Source organism: Neofelis nebulosa, chromosome 10 (genome assembly GCF_028018385.1).
Source record: "Neofelis nebulosa isolate mNeoNeb1 chromosome 10, mNeoNeb1.pri, whole genome shotgun sequence".
Lineage (NCBI taxonomy): Eukaryota > Metazoa > Chordata > Mammalia > Carnivora > Felidae > Neofelis > Neofelis nebulosa.
Window position 1 is genome coordinate 113,167,825 of NC_080791.1, and position 16,620 is coordinate 113,184,444.

Below are 16,620 nucleotides of genomic sequence, written 5' to 3' on the forward strand. Positions count from 1 at the left end.
GGGCGGCCTGCGCGCCCCCCACGCAGCCGGCCCTGGTGGGGGAGAGGGGTCTGGGCGCGGAGGTGGGGGGGGGGGGGTGTGCCGCGGCGGGCCGGGTCTGGATCCCGCAGCCGGCAGCGCAGGGGCGGGATGGTTCCGAGGGCGGCCGTGGGTGGGTCCCCCCAGCGCGAGGGAGGGAGGACCCCTGCCTCACCCACCAGCCCCAGCCACCGTCTCTAGGCCACCGGCCCCCGGGAGACAGAGGGTCAGGAAGTGTTGGGGCGGGGAGAGGGACACGAGTCTAGGAGGGTCCTGTGCACCTGAGGATTCCTGGGAGGGTGGGACGCGGTGTGTGTGTGTGTGGGGGGGGACTGCTGCCAGCAGTCCCTGGAGGGCCGCTCACCAACTGGGCTCCTCCCGGCACCGCCAGGGCCCCCTCCCCCCCTGGGCTGGGCCCTCTGCTGTCAGAAGCCAGCTGGAGTTAGGATTTCGAGTGTCTGGGGGTGTGGACAGGGCCCTCCAGGGGCGAGGTGGCTTCTCTGCCCCCACACACCCTTGAGCCGAGCCAGGCCTGGCCTTGCTGGAGCAGCTGGTTGGATTTCTGCTCTTTTCCTTCCTAGGATTTGACTAACTTGCCGCTCTGTCGACGCTAGAAATAATTTATATGTCTGCCTGAGCCCCTTCCAAATGCCTTTTACAGGCGGACGTCTGTGATTGTCCCCAGGGTACAGCCCCCAGGCCAGGGGCAGGCCCAGGGCGGCACAGCCAGGGACGCGGGCACAGCCTTTGGGTTGGACGTGTGTGTCCTTGGACCTGTGTGCGCCGTAGGGAACCAGGTCCCAGTCAGCAAAAACCCTGCGCTCGGCAGTCGCAGGCTGAGTGGTCTCTTGGCTGCATTTCTGCCCCACTTCCTTGGCTCCTTGAACTTGACAGGCTCTGCGAGCAGCAGGCAGTTCGGGGGCGCCTGCCGGCGGCTCCCCTTCAGGCTTCAAGCTCCAGATCTGCAGATTCTATTGTGTGCTGGCTCAGCACGCGTGTGTGGGGCAGGGCCCGGGTGCCAGGGAGGCGGACGCCGAGGGTGTCTGTCTGTCTGGGGTGTCCTGCCGGGCGGTGTTTAGAAAAGGTGACGGAACAGATGGACCGGGCGAGGACCCTCTGACCTTCTGTGCAGATGTGGAAGCCTGGGCGGTCCATCCCGGAGGCCAAGTGGCACCTCCTTCCTGGGCCGGGCCTGGCGGGGGCGGGGAGGGGGTGGGGGTGGGGTTCGGAGTGGGGCCACGAATCTGGAATCTCGTCTTCCAAGGTCTGCTGCTGGCTCTTTACAGAAGGCCGAATGCAGCCCTCCCCCCTGAGGGTGGGTTTTATTTACTATGCTGAGAGCGTCCAGGATCAATGTCTCTCCTGAAATCTCTCCTCCCGGAAGCTTCCCGAGCTGGGAGAGTAACCCGACAGGCTGCGCTCGGGGAGGGAGGACCCCCCCCCCCCCCCCCCCAGTGACAAGCTGGCGGTTTGAAGACTGTTATGTGTCTTCCTCGGCAGCTGTGTTTTGGGGACTTGTGCTTTCTGCTGATTCTGTGGCTGAGCCGGTTGTGAGTGTGCCAGCACACGTACACGCGACCCAAGGTGACAGCAGCGTGCCCCGCCCCTTTCCCGGCTGTCGTTCAGGCGACAGGTGTGCAGCCGGCCCTGCGAAGCGGTGCGGAACCGGCTCACAGGCGTATGGGGGAGGCCCGAACCCCGGGATGGGCCGCAGGGGGCCGAGCGCAGGGGCGCACCGTGCCTGGCAGAGGACCCTGACGTCCTGACGCGAAGGAACCGGGTATGGCCCTGGGTGCCGGCTTTGCCCCATAACCGACGGCGCCTCCAGGCCAAGGAAACAGAACTTAACAGCCGAAGGATGAGCTGTCTGAGGGTCCCAAACCAGCCTGGACAGGCTGCTCACCTGGGGAGCAGTCCGGGCGGACCATGGAACTTCTGCAGGGGCGGTAGTGACGGTTGAATACGAGGAACTCGGACTTGGGAGCGTCTGGTTCTCTTAGCACGGCGGTCCTTCCACACCAGGGCCCCGGCGTGCAGCGTGTGCAGGCGGGCGTGAACTTGGCTGATGCTGGCCTGGCGTCTGTGAGCGGGCACCAGCTGTGTGCTCAGGACCTGCCCGACTGAAAACGCGGACCGGGGCTGGGGACAGGGGCACGACGATGGGTCCAGCCTAGAGTTCTTTGTCCGGCGAGGTGGCTGGGGAATCGTCTTCCCGGCACCAGGAGAGTCGGGGGCCCAAGATGTGGGGCAGCCTGAAAGAGCTTCAGGGAGGGAGTTGCAGATCCTGAAGCCGCAGAGAGGGGTGCACGATGACCCCAGGAAGGGCCCCAGAGCCGTCCGGCCGGGCCCCCCGGGAGGCCCAGGGCCACCGGAGAACTGGCAGCATTATCTAGGCCATCGAGCCAGGGAGAGACGGTCCCCACCGCTCGGGACCTGAGCTGGCCGGCTGGCTCTAGGGGATCCAGGATACGCGGGGGGCCTTTGTCGCACGTGTCAAAGCCAGGGCTTGGTGGAGCCTACCTGATGTCCACTCTTCTGTCCAGGCCCGGCCCTGGCTGTCCTCCAGCAGCCGCTGGACCACACCAGCCACCCAGCAGGCTCCATTCCTGCCCTTCTGGTCCTTCTCCGGCCAGCAGCCAGCATGAGCTTCAAAAATATAGACCACATCACATAGCTTCCCCATTAGAGTGCCCCGTGATTCACACTGATCTCCCAGTAATTCCAGACTCCTTCCTGAGCCGCCCAAGGTCCCGTCCACCTCTGTCGGGTCTCCCCCGCCGGCGTCCAGCCCCAGGCCCAGCCTCCGTCACTCCGGGGCCTTTGAATTCCCCGTGCCCTCTGCCCAGGATGCTGATTCAGACCTCAACTCGGGTGTCGCTTCTCCTGGAGACCCTCCGTCCCCGATGACAGTGCCCGTGGCTGGGGGGGCCGTGCTTTGTTCCTTAGCAGCCCTGATCCGTGTCTCAACGATCTCCATTCCGCGTTGGTTTCATTGAATGACTGGCTGTGGAGAGAGCAGGTGGGCCAGAGCCGGGCCCACGGCGGGCACTATTAGCACGGGTGGTCGTTGTTCGTTTGTTGGCTGAACGTGTGCTCGGGGCCTGGCACGTAGTAGGCGCTCTGGTCACGGGAAGCCCTAGGATCGTCGTTGCCTGGGGGAGCCAGTGTCTGGATGCGATGCCCTCCCCCCACACTGTCCCGAATCTCTCACATCTCCCGTCCCTGTCCCCTGGCTTCACCGGATGTGCTCATATTCAAAGGGCCCAGCTTCCCGCCTTCCCCAGGGTGACTGTCATTCCTGAATTATAAATAGAGAGCGCACGGGGCTTACCTGGGAGGAACGCCTAATGTTTTACTTGGCAAGCGAGGTGGCCTGGCCTGCCTCAGCCCCTCTGACCCTGGCTGGCACGAAGGGCTCAAGGGGAAGATGAGGCCCCCACGGCTGATCAGTGCCCGCCCAGTGACAGGGATGTGCACAAGGCTTAATGACACCTTGAGGAGGGGATCTGGGAATACCCCGTCCCACAGGCCAAGGCCAGGGGAGTCTGGAAACCAGGCGCAGGCCACGCTCTGCTGTGGAGACAGGCAAGTCCCCAGGAGGCGGAGGGAGGAGGGGGAGCAGGGCCTCCTGGTCTTCTGCCGGCCAGCAGACTGGGTTGTCCCTCACCCACAGCCACATTGGGAAGAGCCATTTCCAAGAAGGGCAGGCCATCCAGGCCGAGGGGAGGGGGCCCCTGTGGTGGCATCATCCTGCCGCCTGCTGGGGTAAATAGGCACCAGGAGGGTCGCTTAAAGGGCCAGCTGCTGCTGGGGAGGAACGGGGGCCGGTGTCCTGCCCGCCTATTGGGGCGAATATGACAGAGGGCCCTTCAGAGGGCCTGCGGTGACACATCAGCTTCCCTGGGCCACCACGGCCCCAGGGGACCACGAGCGGCCCAACAGGAAGGCCATTCTAGGACAGACTCCACCCCACTCGTCAGGAAGGCCCCCGAACCCAGAGCCCGCACGCAGATCTGAAGTCCCCCTGCTCTGGGACGTGAACTGTTGCCAGGGGCCCGCGCCGCTTACGGGGTGTCGGTGGGGTGTGGCTTCCTGTGCCTTGGCTGCTTTGTCATGCCTGGGACTGGGTTTCGGGTTCTTCTCATTTGCCACCAGTGCTCGGCCACCCTGGAGGCGGGGAGGCCTTTGGGATGCCCTTACCGGCACGGCCCTCCCCTGGGCGTAGGCTGTGGGCTCCTCACCCCAAGCCTGGGAGGCAGGGGTGCCCTGTTTTCACCTCTCCGCAGCGCGCCCCAGAACAGAGCCCTCTCGTGGTCTCTGGGGTAGCACTGGGGTAGCAGCATAGCCCTGTCCTTCCTGGGATCCCTGTCCCTTCTCCCCCGCCCCTCCCCGGGCTGCTGGGGCCCGGCTGAGCAGGGAGGTGACTGAACAACAGGAGATCCTGACCCGGGCCCCCCGCGCCTGGCACAGACCTGGGGCTTCGGGTCGGGGAGAGGCCTGGCCGGGACCGAGGGGTGGGTGGTGTTAGGGCTCAGGGCGGATTTGGAGGCCTGGCCGAGGAAGATCTGGCTCAGGGATTCCTGATGGCAATCTGTTTACCTCCTAAAACTGCCTTTCCCCGCTTGTAAGCACAGGCCACAGCAGTCCTGCGAGAAGTCGGGAGAGGGGCTGCTATGCCCCTTGGGTAAGCGTCCGCCTCCAGTTGGTGGCTCTGGCCCAGCCCCTTGTGGGTCAGGAACCAGACGTCCGTGTTGACCCGAGGCCAGCTGCACAGAAGGGCCTCGGGGGTGCTGGGACCTGGCATTAAAGCCCAAAGCTGGGCCATAGGTGTCGTGCGGTGGAGGGGGTAGGACCTGTCGCCTGTACCTCTCTGCCTTAGCATATGCTGTTCCCTGCCTGGAAAGCTCTTGAGTGCCTACAGCAGACCGGACGTTCGGGGAGGCTCAGCCCTGGCCGGACACCTTCTCTGTGGAGCCTGAGGTCTCCGGGGCGACCATCTGCCCTTTCCCTTCCCATGTGCCTGGTCTTCTGCTACCGGGCCCACTCGCTCCGGTCTGAGCCCCCGACTCCCTCTCACACTTGCTGGGAGAACGTCATTTGTCCTTTCCCGGCTGCTCGGCGAGCCGCTGCTTTTGTTTGTTTGCTTTGGGTGTTTTGTTTTTCCACGCAGAGGCAGGCAGATAGCTGGAGCTCGTGAGGCCGGATGCCCCGGTCTGCAAACACCTCCTGTAGAAAGTGCTCCTGACTTCCTGTGGGGACTCTGTGCGGTGACCCGTCCGACCGCACGGATGCCCAGCGCCCGGTGATTAGAACGGAGGCTCGGCGGTCGGCAAACTGGGCGGGAGTCCCTGCCCGATTCTGACGCTTCACCAGGCCGGGCGCCCACCCTGGGCGAGCCCCTTAAGCTCCAGGCCTCGGTTTTCCCATCTGTGAAATGGGCCATCACGGCAGCAAGAGCGGGGTTGAAAGTGCAGAGCCGGCCCTCAGCTTAGGCGCGGCTGGGAACAGGGAGGGACGGTCTCCTTATCACCAATTAAAACTTTGGTGAGTGGTTAATGATTGTGAAATGTTTAAACACCGGAACCACACAAAAGAATACAACCAGTCCCCCGGCTCTGTCCTCGAGGCCGCAACATCTGGCTCTGTTTGCTTCAAGTTTAAGGGCTGGGAGCTCCAGTAGAGCACAGGGGCCCGGACCGCCCGCCCTGAGCCACTCAGGGCCCTGCTTCCCAGAGGGTTTGTGAGCGGACGTTCCCAGGCGTGTTTTTGTGTTTTGACTATATATGGATGGACCCACACACAAATGCAGGCGCCTCCAGCCGATGCTCCCCTCGTGCTCTCTCTGGTTCCATCGTGATTTTGGAGTAGCAGAGAACCGCATAAACGCACGTACGCAGGCTCCTGAGCCGCCCTGTCACAAGTGATCGGTCCTTGTTCATTTTCTCTGCTTTGTGTAAAGAACACATCATGTCCCTCCTACCGAGGGACGTTCAGGTCATTTCCGTCGTCTCCCAGGAGCGTGTTGTGTGTGCGGGGTCTCCTGGGGCACGAGGCAGGAGCCGCCCTGGGGTATTGGCCCGGCTGGATGTGGCCAGGTGGCTGCCAGGGACACCCCAGCACGTGTCGGGGGGAGTCAGCCTGTCCCCTCGAGCAGCTGGGGCAAAGAACACACAGCAGGGGCAGAGCTGAAGTGACAACATTTGGTTAGCGGGGGCTCCTCCCAGGACCCAGGCCCAGGCTGGGGGTGGGGGGTGGGCAGAGGCCACGTCCACTGGGAGGGCAAGGGTCCTGGGCTCCAGAGACACACTTTCTTAGCAAGTCCACCGACTCTGCTGGCTTTGGGGCCCCACCTGCCACACATCCTGTCCCTGTGGGAAGACCACAGGCTCTCCCATCCCACCAGAGGGACATGCCTCCCCCTCCCTGCCCTTGGCCCGGGGCTACAGGCCGAATGGCCCCACCGCAGGGGCACATGCTACATAGATGTTTGCCAGGGTCCCCAAGGGGTCCCTCAGTGACCAGCACGTTCTGTTAACGTTCTGTTAACCAGAGATCTATAACATCGTGGCTCCAGTGGATAACACTATTGTGTCATTGAAATATGCCGAGAGAGGGGCACCCGGGGCGGGGCTCAGTGGGTTAAGCATCTGACTCTTGATCACAACTCAGGTCATGATCCCCCAGTTCATGAGTTCGAGCCCCGCGTCGGGCTGTGCGGTGAGCCTGCAAAGCCTGCTTGGGATTCTCTCTGGCTCCCTCTCTCTCTGCCCCTCCCCCTCTGGTATGCTCATTCTCTCTCAAAATAAATGAACCTAAAAAAAAATTAAGAAGTAACATGCTAGGAGAGTAGAACTTAGATGTTTTCACCTCCACAGAAAAGATAAATATCAAAGTGATAGATGTACTCGAGGCAGGGGCAGGGCGGGGGGGGGGGGGGGTCCTTTCACGATGTGTAGGGACATGGGAGCAGCGTGACGTGCACTTTGAAGATCTTACAAATTTCTCTTACACCTCGATAGGTGGGGAACAAAAGTAGCCAGAACCAGAGATGGCCAGGGTCCAGCTGAGGGTTCTGCCCCGAGCCGGTTGGAGCAGAGAGGCCCCCAGGTGGAAACACTCTGGCCGGGAGCCAGAGGTGGGCGCCTCGGGGCACGTGACGGCCACACCCCACACCCCGGAATTGCCGTCCCTCCACGGTGGCCCCTATGGAACCAAACACGGCCCTTCCTTCAGGGTGGGTGCGGACGATGCCCCGGTGGGCCGGGGTGCTGATGCCCACTGAGCGGAGCCCTCAGAGCCGGCAGGCGTCTGCCCTCCGGCCCTGCACTCTGGAACGCCCGGCGGGGGGAGGAGGGGGGCGTCTTCCCCGGTCCCCTGCCCCTCCCCGTTTCACACCAGGTGGGTGGCTGCTGTGTGGCATCCTTGGCCAGGCGGCGTGGGGCGTGTGGGGACCCGTACCCACCCTGGAGAGGAGGAAGGGGAGGAGGGGAAGAGCTCAGCGGCCTCGGCCCATGCGGTTAGAGCACCGGGAGCACCTGTGGGAAGAGCAGGCAATCCTGGGAGCACCTGGGTGGGGCGGACCACGTCAGCTTCGTAAGGGCCCTGCCCAGAACCCCCAGGTCAGCACCAAAGGGGGAGGGGCTTCTTCCGGGTAAAGCGGACATGGGTGCGTCCCTCTTGGTGCGGCCGGGTGTCCCCGTCCCTCTTGGTGCGGCCGGGTGTGCCCGTCCCTCTTGGTACATCCGGGTGTCCCCGTCCCTCTTGGTGCGGCCGGGTGTGCCTGTCCCTCTTGGTGCATCCGGGTGTCCCCGTCCCTCTTGGTGCGGCGGGGTGTGCCCGTCCCTCTTGGTGCATCCGGGTGTCCCCGTCCCTCTTGGTGCATCGGGGTGTGCCCGTCCCTCTTGGTGCATCCGGGTGTCCCCGTCCCTCTTGGTGCATCCGGGTGTCCCCGTCCCTCTTGGTGCGGCGGGGCGGGTCCTTGCCCCCTCGAGACCACCGCCAGCCCCCCCGTGGGGTGCCACCAGGTTCTCCTCCCGCCTTCTGCCAGAAGGGCCTCCGGGACTGGCGGTCGGTTTTTAAACTGCGGTTTAAGGAACGGCAGGAGGAAGGCACACAGGCCAATGACTGTCTTACCAACCTGGTCGTTATTTTGAACCGTGTCTGCTTTTCAGTTTATTTTTAAATCTCGAAAGCGCAAGGAACATGCTGTTTGTCTGTGGTGTGCCTGTTCTCCCCGACGTGGCCATTCATCACTTCCCGGGGCTGAGCCTGGAGGGTGACGCCCCGGCCGCCCCGGTCTGCCTGCTGGAGCAGGAGGAACCCCGGACAGTGCGTGGCCCTCGGGGACCCACTCCTTCGGGCCACACGGGGCTTTCCCTGGCGAGGGCAGCTCACCCCACTAAGCACCAGACCTTGAAACACATTCAGTGGAAATCTTTCCACAGTGAGTTATACCCACAGGATGCCTTGCAACCTTGGGGATAGGCAAGAAATAATTGAACCCTTTCCCAGCGACATTTCTTGTGGGATCGTTACGATTAATTTTAATAGTGATTCACATTTTTCTGAAGGCTTTGAAATGAGCTGTTTTCTTTAATCCTTTAAACAACCCTACGCAGCAAGTCCTACTCTCATCCCGTTTTATACCGAGACTCGGCGAGGTGCGCGATGTGGCCGGGAGGGGCACCACCTCCCCGCGTGGCCTCCCACCTGCCAACGTGGCCGTGACGGCTTGTCCACGCTACTGAATGGCCCCAGGCTCCTTTTCTTATGCTTCTTGTTGGAGGGTTCTTGGTTATTTTATCTTCTTCTTTAAAAGGCTTGTTTCTGCTTCTAGTCCGCTCTCACCGAGGGAACCAGGTCAGTAAGATTGTTAGAAGCGTGTACAGGCCCAGCGTGAGCATGTGCCGAGGGAGACCCCGGGCTCGGTCAGTGAGCCGCCCGAGACCCTGAACGGAGGTGTCCTGTGATGTGATGCTTGATTTGGCTGCTCAGAGGCTTTGCTCTTTGTGGGTTCTTCGTTCTGGCCCGGGGTCCAGTGGGGACCCTCACGGAGACTAGCAGCACCCAACGGGTATGCAGCGCTCCCTCGAACCCAGACCTTCAGGGGGTTGGTCTGCTCTGTGCAAGCTCGGGAAAGTCCCCCGGGCTCCTGGGGCTGGGGCTCTGGGGCTCCAGTGCCCCGCTCGTCCAGAGGCTCGGACGCTGGGGGCTTCAGATAAATTGTGAGCCAGGGAGGGGACTGAGGAACAGGCGTAAGAAGAGGCAAATGTTTCCAAGTGGACGGGCCTGGGGCTTGGGTCCTACAGGTGCACCTTGGGCGGTGGGTCTGGTTGGACCGGGAGGGCAGGCGGTCAGGGCAGGGGCCCTGAGCCGCGGGACAGCTTGGGTTTCTGGCCTGGGTGACTGCAAAGGGGCGTGTCTAAAAAAGCCCGCGACGCCGAACGAACGTCTGTGTGGCTTTCAGCATTTACATTTTATTTTACGGCAAAGGAGGCCACTCTGGCTGGGACCCCGGGAACGGGAACCCACAGCATCCGAGGCCTGGGCCTGCTTGGCCAAAGGAAGCACAGGGTCCCTGACCGGGGCGGGACTCTATACTCAGCAGCTTCTGGCATTTTCAGGACACAGCTTCTGGAGTTTTCTGTGGCTTGACTTTGTTTTACTTTAAAACATGGCTCTTTAAATCCACTTATTTTGTATCTAAAAAGAACATTTGAGTTGCTGAATCCTCACCGCTTGTAATAAATAGCAGGCGAATACAAAACACTGGCCTTGGCCTGGGTCGTGGCTACCCCCACACCCTGCCTCCAGGGCTGCTGTCTACGCCCCGGCCACCTGCCCTTAGACAGAGGTCAGCACCGGAAAGACCAGACCCTCCTCCCTTGCCACAGTCGGGAGGCTGGAAAGATCGGTTAAAGAGAGGAGCGTCGTCCCCAAGACCAGCGAGGATCAGAGCCCCCGCCATCACCCAGCATTGTCTGCTCTCGGTCCACGTGTCTGGGACTGTGTGTAGGTGACGTGGCTCTGGAGGCAGAGGGGCCTTCGGTGGCCGATTCCAGGGGCTTCCAGGAGCCGCTGAGTGGGACTGGTGAGTGGGAACGAGAGGCTGCTGCTGGGACACTGGGAGGTGACCTCAGTCGTGGGGCCGCGGTGTTGCCGCGTTGCCTGGCGACCCCTCCCCAGGGGACGGGCTGGCATCTGCGAAGTCTGGGCCAGTTTTCTGCCTGGTCTAGGCTGGGACTGCGTCCTCGGCCGCTGGGGTTGGGAGGGGCCTGTGGGCTGCCCGAGGGGGCGGGGCAGGGGCTGCTTTGGACACGCCCCAGATGGGGAGCCGGAAGGCCCTTGTACTTGAGGGGAGCTGAGGTCCGCCCCGCCCCGTTCTCCCTCCCCCTGCCGCGTGGGGACGTCTCTCTCCTCTCCCTCCTCCCGAGGGGCCTCGGCCTTGTCCTCCGGGCAGAGGAATGAAGGTCCCACCCGCCTTGGATTCAGGCTGTTCTGGCTCACAGCGTTCACGTTCACCTTGAACCAAGTGCCGCGTCCCGCGCGGGGGAAGGTGTAACAACGGACCACACACTGGGCAGGGGGGCTAAAACCAAAGAAATATTCTCTCCTAGTTCTGCAGCCAGAAGTCCAAAATCCAGGTGGGGGCAGAGCCCTCTCCTTCCGGAGGCTCTCGGGGAGGATCCTTCTGCCTCATCCAGCCTCTCCCCTGTCTTCACGTGGCCCCTCCTGTGTCTCTCTGTCCTGTTCTCCTATAAGGACAGAGTCATTGGATCAGGGCCCACCCTCCTCCAGTGTGGCCTCACCTTCATTTGGTCACATCTGCAAAGACCCCCTTTCCACAGATGGCCCTACTCACAGGTCCCGGGGTTAGGATGTGGACGTATCTTTTAGGGGGGACGCCATTCGACCCACTGCACCAGGAGAGGGTGGCCACCGTGGGCAGCAACCAGGAGCTCGCTGCAGAGACGAGACAGCTGGGCTCAGCTGACCGGGGTGGTGGCGAGGAGAGGGACGGCATTCTGGAAACACAGAGGTGATGTCGCAGGTACAGACACGTCATGTCCCCAGCGATGCTCAGTGTGGGCCGGGGGCTGCCTTATTTATACATAAGATCCTTGAGGCTTCTGGAGAGGCGAGGGGCCACACAGGTGCCCAGGGCTTAGCTGGGAGTGACGCTGGGTCCCTGCTTCCCCTGCCCAAACGTGTGTCCCGCGAGCTTTCACAGCGCCCGCTGGGCACAGGCTGCCGGCCCTGGCATCCAGGCTGCGGGAGACCGTGGCCCTTGGCTTCCTGGCCCCTCACCTGCCCGGAGATATGAGCCCCTCCCGGCCCACGGTTGAGGCTCTCTGCTGACCCCAGGACCAGAGGAGAGAACCTGGGGGCAGGGCAGCTGTGACTGCAGATGTGTTTACCTGGGGGCCAAAGCACACCTTCAGAAAGAGCCGTCTCAAAAAAGAAAAGGGAAAACACAGTGCTGTCTCCCGGGGGCCCCGAGAACTACTCCTGGGTGCCCCTCTGCGGTGGGGGCTGTTCCCTGCACGTGCACACGCGTGCACACACTCGTAGTCCTGAGGCCCTTCCTGCCCAGATCCCGAGCGCTGACACCTGGCGGCCTTGCCCTCTCGGAGGCCGGGTGGCCAAGGGGGAGGCGGCAGCTGATGAGGTTCAGACACCTGGGTCACTCCTGGTTTGCTGAGGGTGTGCGTGCCTGTGTGTCTGTGTCTGTGTGTATGGGCACGCGCCCGTGCGCGGCTCTGTGTCTAGGGAAGGGTGGTGAGGCCCCGCGCTCCTGTGTGCCAGCACCAGGCGCTCAGCGCGCTGGTCGTGCCCAAGGACCGGCTGGCCGCCCCGCGAGCCGCTGGCACTCGGCCGGGACAGCGGCTGCCCATTGACCCGTCAGGTCAGGGAGAGGTGGTGATGATCAAGGAGGAGGCTGGGGGGAGCCCTCGCCTTGGGAGCCCTGCCGTGTGCTGGGGCCGGGCCCCTGCCCCGGGCGGGGGGGGGGGGGGGGGACCGGGTCAGGGGCCGGGGCCTCTGGGGGAGGCTTCTGCCAAGCCGAAGGCCCGGAGGGTCCCGCAGGCGGCTCTGCAGCAGGCGGACAGGGGCCCTGGCTGGTCTGGGTTCCCAGCCACTGGGGGTCCCCGCTCACAGGGGGCTGCGGGCCCCCAAAGGCCAGGCCGCTGGGCACCGTCGGCAGTGGCCGCTGCCTCCCGTTCCCCCACGTCGTCCCGCGGGCTCTGGATCTTAGTCGCTGCCCCTGTTTCGGGTCTGGAGCCTCCCCCCAGCTGGCTGTCACCTGTCCGCACCCTCAGAGGCGCGTGGCTTCTTTTTAGTCTTTTAAAGTCCGAGCCTCCCGGGAGGCTGGGACTCTGATGTGCTATTTTCTTCTCTTGCTTTAAGGCTCTTACACAATTCTCCCTTTTCGTCTTGAAGAGGAAGCTTTAAGCCTCTCCTTTTTTACTGTAGAGCATGGAAAATGTCAAATACGCGCAGAGGACGCGGAACCGGGGCCCCTCGGCACCCCGCGGTTGCCGACACCAACCCCAAAGGCGGCCGCCTCTCATCTACCTGAATGCGGTTTAAAATAGCCCTCCGAGCTCATCTGCTGTGTAGCCACCGGCAGGGAGGCGAACAGCAGAGCGCGTGTCCCGGGCGGGGTGGGGGTCGGGGGGTCGGGGGGGAGGGGAGTGGGCCCCTAAGGTTCCCCTCCAGGTCTGCGCAGGGTTCCCAGGACAGGGCCCGCCCGCGGTCCACACCTGAGTGCTGTGGGCGGGGTTCTGGAGGTCACACCCCGGAGACCCCCACCCCCACCCCCGTGACCTTGAGGCCACCCTCCTGGAAGACGCCCAGGGGACAGAGTCCTGGGGCCGTTTTCTTCCCTGCCAGAGCGGTGGGCTTCTGGGGTGAGAGAGGGTCCCCAGCCTCTGCCTCCACTGGCGCCTCCCGCCCCCGCCGGGATCCCCTCAGTCTGTTCTTGGCCGCTCAGGCCTGCCCTGAAGGTCAGTTGTTCAGTCAGCCTCGTGTGCACACCAAGCACCTAATGTATACACGCCCCCCGTGGGTTGGGCCCCCCGGGCAGCAGTCGTTAAATACCTGCTACTTGCTGAGTGCCCACTGGGTGCCCGACAGGCGGGATCTGGGCCTCCCTCCCCCGCCGCCCCCCACGCCCCTTGCCAGGCCCTCCCCTCCCACGTCCCCCGCGTCCCCCCAAGGAGACAGCGTCTCCAGTTCTCCTCACTTATCTTCAGCCTGGGGATGGCTGGGCCGGGGGCGTTTTCCTACAGTGAAGCCGCACACGCTCGTCGTGGGGCCCAAGCGGATGGAGGAGGCCCCTCGCCGCACGCACACGTGCACACACGCAGGTCTCCGTGGTCCCTGTCGCCGAGACCTCAGGCTGTGGTGAAGCCTGCTGGCCGCGCTTGGCGCCTTCCGAGCCCCTTGTTACACAGACGTGCATCCCGTGGCCCTTATGTTGCCACGCTCGATGTCCACAGCAGGACGCTCCTTCCCTTGCTGGTGCCCACCTGTGCCTGGTGCCGTAAATAACCCGCGGAGCCATCCTTCGCGCCCGTGTCGATCGCATGGGATTTTATTCCCTAGAGTGAGTCTCCAGGGGGTGGCTCACCGGCCTAACGGATTCCAGCGCTTGGCGGTTTGACTCTCATTTACAACTGCCCTCCTTCTCTCCCTCCTTCCGGTCCGTCCGTCCGTCCGTCCGTCTTCTGCCGTTCAAGGCCTGCTTCTGAGCTGGGCCTGCGCAGGGCTGCGTGCCAACGGGATCCGCTGGGCTGGCCTGCAGGGTACACTGGGGGATCCCCAAATTGGAGCACTTCCCACTGACCAGCAGACCGGGGCCTGTCACTGTGGTCCGGCCTTGGTCTGTGACCAGCCCCACCCCCCCCTACCCGGGCAGCCGGAGGCCAAGGCAGCCCCACACCAGGCCCTTTGGGGGCACACAGTGTAAGACGCATCCCACGTGAGGGCTGTGGCCGAGCACCCCTCCTCCAGCCTCTGCCAGGCTCAGCTGGGCCCTCAGGACCCCCGCCCAGCCCCAGCCGCAGCCCCCCAGCGGAGTGCCCCAGGCTCAGCGGCCAGGACGACACCCGCCCCTAGTGCCCTTGGGACTGGGCGAGGCGTGCAGTGCAGCTGGTCGCTCTGGATTGCGGGTCTTTCAAGTGCCTGGATTTGCCTCGGGGAGAACTGAAGCCCCGGGGTAGGGCGAGCGGTCAGATCCCCGGGAGCCTTGCTGGGGCCCAGACGCCCCCAGGCCACGCGCACCGTCCCCACTCCGAGGGAGGAGGGCGCTATCTGTGCGTTTATCGCTGGGGACGGGGTGCGAGGGCAGCTGCGGCGTCAGACCCTTCTGTCCTCGGCTGAACCACGTCTCAACCCCCAGCCCCTCCACGCTGTGCGTGACGGGAAGGAGAGCGAGGGGCACACGCGTAAAGAGGGGTGCCGCTCCCCCCACCTCGGCGAAGGGGGCTCGACGCCGCCTGGTCGTCTCGCGCGGTCTGTGTGCCTCTGTGCCAGGCGCCGTTCTGGAACAGGCTGTGGAGACTCAGCGCTTTCCCAAGCCCTGCAGGTGCCCCCAGGCTCGTCCCTCCTCCTCCCCCATCCCTGCCCGTCCTGGGCGCCCTGGGCGCCCTGGGCACGCGGCCTGCTTGCGGCAGCTTAGTGATTCTGCTGAAGACGTCGCACCAAAAGTGCAACGGAAACCTAGGGGGGCCTCCCCAGGTGCCCTGTCCCCAGGGTCCAGCATCCGTGCCCGTGGGGCCCTCCCAGCCTCCTCTCTGGCTGGAATCTCTCCTAGCATTTTCTACAACCGGCCCCCCAGGTCCTTAGGGGAATCCGCTCACGAGACCCCCTTTCCACCCTCCCACGGCGAGCGAACCGGCTCGCCTCCCCTCCCCTCCCCCACGAGCTCCAGGTGGCTGTCCAGAGAGAAGTGACAGTCAGCTCTCTGGGCTCCTGGTGTGGCCCAGGTGGGGCGGTGGGCGGGCTCCCCGAGCCCCCCGTCTGCAGGTGCGGCTGCACCCCGTGTGTGTGTTCAGAGCGCGTTTCCTAACTGGACGGCTCTCAGCCCGCTTGAATCCTCTGGGAGCGCCGTGGGTGGCACAGCCTTCCTCCAGGGACAAAATAAAGGTGCGTGATGGACGAGCACCCGTTTCAGAAGGTCCCGGGGCCCCTGCTGTCCCTACACTTCCTGTTCTGGGTGCTGAGATGTGTACGTTGCAGCAGGCGGCTCTTGCTGGTTCGGGTCTAAGCGCTGGAGGCTGTGATCCCTCCTCCAGGAGCTTGCAAGTGCAGACGCCTGTTCCTGGCCGACCCCGGGATGCATGGGCCCCGATGGTCGTTCCCAGCCTTGGGGTCCCGAGCAGGTCCCGGGCGGGAGTCAGATCGGGTCCTCCGTGGCCAGCTCAGCACACAGGGGAGCATTGCTGGCTCTCTGGAAGTTTCAGTGGGGGTGACGGCGAGCTGGGTACGGGGGGCGGGGGCTGTTGCCAGGTCTGGAGGGAGGCGTGGGCAGCAAGGAGGCACCGTTGGCCCAGACACGGGTGCATCGCCAAAGGCACAGATGCGTGCAGCTCCCTGGCTTCGGCGACCTGGTGCGGGAACAGGCCAGCGTGGCAAAATAGCCAATACCTTCCAGTGCTTGCCCGGGCTCGAGGCAGAGGGACGGGGCGGGCGGGTCTGAGGCGTCATCCAGTGGATGGAGCCCTGAGGAGGTTGGTCAAGGGGGTGGGAGGGCAAGAAGTGGCTGTGCTGAGGGTCCTCCGGGCAGTGGGAGGAACCGGCAGGTCCTGGGCCTAACCCGGCTGAGCAGGAGGGGCCTGAACAGGTCGATGCAGAGCAGATGAGGGCCAGGTGGGTCCCCGCAAGCCAGGGGGGCACCGCGTACCTGCCCACGCTGGGTATGTCATGGCGAGCCCCCCACACGCCATCCCGGAGGTCTCCGTTGGGCTGGGTGACCTTCAAACCCTGCAGTGAGTTGAATGTTGAATGAGGACCCCCCCTAAAGGATCTGTCCTAGTCCTAGCCCCCGAGTCCGTGGATGTGACCTTGCTGGCCCATGACCTTGCTTGGAATTAGGGATCTACAGATGGAGGGTCTTGGTATGAGATCGTCCTGGATTGTCCGGTGGACCCTAAATCCAGTGACCTTTAAGAGAAAGGAAAGGGGTATTAAGACAGACACACAGGGGAGGGCCATGTGACTGCAGAGGCTGGAGGGACGCTTCTTCCCTTCACCCGCCCTGGTCACAGAGCCTGGAGGGGGTGGCCCTGTGGTCTCAGGACGTGACTGGGGCGTCTGACCCCACATGGGCTGGGGAGCCACCGGGAAGCTCCCCCAAGCACCACCTCCCGGGGGCTGGGACGGGCTGTCCCCGACACAGAGCTGAGGCTTTCGTGTGCCAGTGCAGGTGCCCAGGGCGGGGCCCCAACTGGCAGGCTGGGTTCCCTGGGGCGTCCCGGAAGGCGGGCGTCGAGGAAGGGACAGCGGGCCGTCAGGACCTGACATGGCAGGACGGGTGTCCATCCTGATCCAGAAGGACATGTCATGACCCAGGACCAGCTCTTTGTCACTCTCGGTGTCATT

The 16,620-nt window shown here is 63.8% G+C and overlaps 1 protein-coding gene across 2 annotated transcripts in view; it reads left to right on the forward strand.

The window, feature by feature from the left end:
• OSBPL5 (oxysterol binding protein like 5) overlaps nucleotides 1–16,620 on the forward strand; it is an 80,885-nt gene that overhangs the window by 27,369 nt on the left and 36,896 nt on the right. The window lies entirely within an intron of this gene.